The sequence below is a fragment of the Macaca fascicularis genome, chromosome 1, assembly GCF_037993035.2.
Source record: "Macaca fascicularis isolate 582-1 chromosome 1, T2T-MFA8v1.1".
Taxonomy (NCBI): domain Eukaryota; kingdom Metazoa; phylum Chordata; class Mammalia; order Primates; family Cercopithecidae; genus Macaca; species Macaca fascicularis.
Genome location: NC_088375.1, coordinates 136,423,520 through 136,426,910, shown reverse-complemented (window position 1 = coordinate 136,426,910; position 3,391 = coordinate 136,423,520). Strand labels below are relative to the sequence as shown.

At 35.4% G+C, this 3,391-nt stretch overlaps 1 long non-coding RNA gene across 3 annotated transcripts in view; it reads right to left on the bottom strand.

Annotated features, from left to right (window-relative positions):
- Positions 1 to 646: 646 nt before the first annotated feature.
- Positions 647 to 3,391, bottom strand: part of LOC107126914 (uncharacterized) — a 46,671-nt gene continuing 43,926 nt past the window's right edge. For all 3 annotated transcript variants that reach the window (XR_001483964.4, XR_012417380.1, XR_001483961.4), the window contains one exon: positions 647 to 1,023. This is a non-coding gene — a long non-coding RNA (uncharacterized lncRNA). The remainder of the gene's footprint in view (positions 1,024 to 3,391) is intronic.

Genomic DNA, 3,391 nt, shown 5'->3' with positions numbered 1-3,391 from the left:
CCTTGAATTACCATATGCTATGTATATATACTGTATACTGTTACATACCCCAGTCCCCAACCTGCAAACCATTAGTATAGTCAGCACACAGAGTGACAATATAAGTGATAACCCTAGAGAACATGAATTGCTACTCTGTTCATTTTAATGCTACATACAGCGAAATGTCCGTATATAGTCTATATCTCAATTATCCACTATAGAGACCTATAGTGATTACTAGTTTGTTCCCAACAGACTTGAATTTATTCACTTACTATCTGTGGGACCATGGCAGTTTTATTATTGCTCTGACATATTTTCTGCATTTTAACAACAGTGATATTGTGACTCCCCAATTTAGAGGTCTGTAGTGAAGATCAAATAAAGTAATATATGTAAAATTCATAGCACGATGTCCTCTCCATTCATTGTGAGCACTCAATAATAGTAAGCTGTTGTCATCATCATTACAAGCTTGGGTTAGTGCTCACATCCGTGACTAGCTTCTAGCTCAAAAGAAACAGTGTTGGTATGTTATTTTTCCTACGACTTTGGACTAGCCAGACTCTACAAGAATATAGAGTTCATACACAGAGAGATTATAAATAAAAGAATGATGAGTATATGAGTTTCAGCTACAAGAAACAGAAGACCCAACTAAAAGTGCCTTAAATAATAAAGAAATTTTATTATTTCACATATTAAGAATTCTTTTATAGAGGTAGGGTGGTACGGGGTTCATTATTCAGAAGCTCATGAATTTCACCAAAAGCCTAGGCTGTTTCTATCTTTATTTTCTGCTATCCTCAATGTGTCTGTTAGTCTCCCCAGACTTGCCAAATGGCTACAGCAACTTCAGGTAAGCTTCATATAAGATTGTTCAAAGATTGGCTGAAAAGATATCTCTTCCTTATGTCTGAAGACTATGGGAATGTCTTCCTAGAAGATGTTGCCTCATGTTCAGTGATCACAACTGCATCTCTTGTCCATTCACAGAAGTTGGGAGTGGAAAGGCTGTTAAGAGTAGGTAACTGACAGTATCTGTTACACGGAGGATGAGAAGTAGGTGTTGGAAGTGGCATTGGAAAGGTTAATCGATTAACAAATAATTACTGTACAGCATCTACTACAGAAAACAGTTCTATGAATATTTGAGAAAATTAAAAAATGAAGATGGCAATATGCAGTTAAGAAAAATAAATGATAATTTTTATGAAAAAAGCAAAAATACCAGCAGGGACATAGAATTAAGTAAAATAAGAAAAATTTACAGAATTTTAAAACAATATTATCTTATTAGTTAGGTATAGTGAATGTCATTATTCTATGCATATCTCCCCTTTATCTTTAATTACATTTCCCTCAAGGGAAACAACACTCATTTTATTTTCAGTATTAGCATACCACACGGCTTAGAGGCTTTTGTTTGTTTTTGTTTGTTTGTTTGTTTTTTCTGGTTGCTACCTGGACACTAACATTTTAAAAATAAACGGGAACCCTAGAAAAGTTAAATTATCTGCATTACACAATTTGAAATTCAAGAGGAAAATCATAATGATAAACTAAGCACTTAGCATGCATATATAATATTGTGCTTGCATTCTTAGGCTTACTGACAAATGATAAGTATACAAACACTTACGCAAACAAAGAGGCAAATTACACTTTAGTTCAAAGCCATCACAGAAGCCATAAAATTCCTGCCTGTGCATTTTTGAACTTGAAAATATTGATGATTTATATATACCATGTATTAAATCAAAATAGTCATCAAGAGAGTGACCGGTAAATATTTAATGGATTTGTGAACATTAGACCTATTATTTTTAACTTGTTTCCATTATAGTTAAAAGGAATATTGAAAAAAAATTCACAGTGGTGTTTTCTGCTGAAGACACCATGTTTTTTAAAGGCTCTGAACTCATAAAAATTTTAAAGCTAATAGCAACCTTATAAATTATTTCATCCTGCCTCCTAATTTTACTAATGAGATCCAGGTAGATAGAGGTTGAGAGACTTTTTTTCAGGTCATTTAGCTGGTTAGCTGCTTGCTAGGACTGGCTTCCTCTCTTTGCAGCCTGCATTTGGACCTTTTTCACAGGATTTTTCTATTTTCTTCTCTAATGTGTTATTGTTCTTGATTTTTTTTTCTCTTTCTATGTTAGACAAATAGCATATATTAATATTTTACTTAAATTTAAACAACTTCTTGTGGAAACATAACCATGGAGAGATGACTTTTGTTTTAGTTATTATGTTTCACTTGTGCTCTAATACCTGTGAAGAGTATTTCCCCATAGCTGGGAAATCTAAACAACAGTGCTGTTTCTCACAAGCACCCCTTCCTCAGTGTTATCCAAAGGAATATTTAACATCATAAAAGAATGAGTACCGTAATTATATTACTGAAAAGAAAATCAAAGTGTTTCAAAGTCCCTTTCCCAAAAGCTGTGTATAGTCCCTGCAGGAAGATTGGTCTGAATAAAGACCTTACCTTCCAATCCTTGTCCCTGCACTAAAATCTACCACTTCTCTTTCCTTCAAAGTAAAATGCCCACAAGGGGACATGGCCCAACATTATCTTCTGAATACACCTCTGGGTCTACATTGCTTAAGTCATCTGCTTGATATGAGCACATCCTTTAGGCAGTTTCCACTTTGTCTCATTACTGTTCATGTCCATTTCCTATGCTGGTAAAATCAACTAGCTATTTCCCATTCAGTGATTCATTCCTTCAACAAATATTTGTTGAACACCTGGTGTATTCCTGGCAACCTAATAATCTCTGGGGATATTTTGGTGAGCAAGAAAGACACATTTTCTTTCCTTACAGAGTATTTAGTTCAACAGGGAAGGCAGGCAATTAGATATCTAAGCTCAACGTGCTATTTGCTCTGAACCAGAAATTATGGAGTATGATAAGAGCACATAACAGTGACACCTAATACAACTTCCAGAGGAAGTTACTTTTAAATTGGATACTGAAGGCTGAGCAGGGAGTTCACAGGCAAAACGGGCCAATTTCATTTTCACAATTTTGTTTTGAACTTCTTTATTTTTCAATAAAATCATTCCTAAACTAATATTTTAAAATCTAGAAGCTTTTCATTTGGAAACTCTGTTAAGTCTTTTGCACCAGGATTTTGCTGCCACATCTTGATTTCTGCATTTCCTAGAACTGAATCTGAATATCTGAATTCAATTTCTGCTGTGGCTGTGGTTTCTCAAAGAAGGATCACTAAGAATCACTTAGGCCAGGCACGGTGGCTCAGGCCTGTAATCCCAACACTTTGGGAGGCCGAGGCGGGCGGATCACGAGGTCAGGAGATAAACACCATTCTGACTAACACAGTGAAACCCTGCCTCTACTGAAAATACAAAAAATTAGCCTGGCGTGGTGGCACGCAC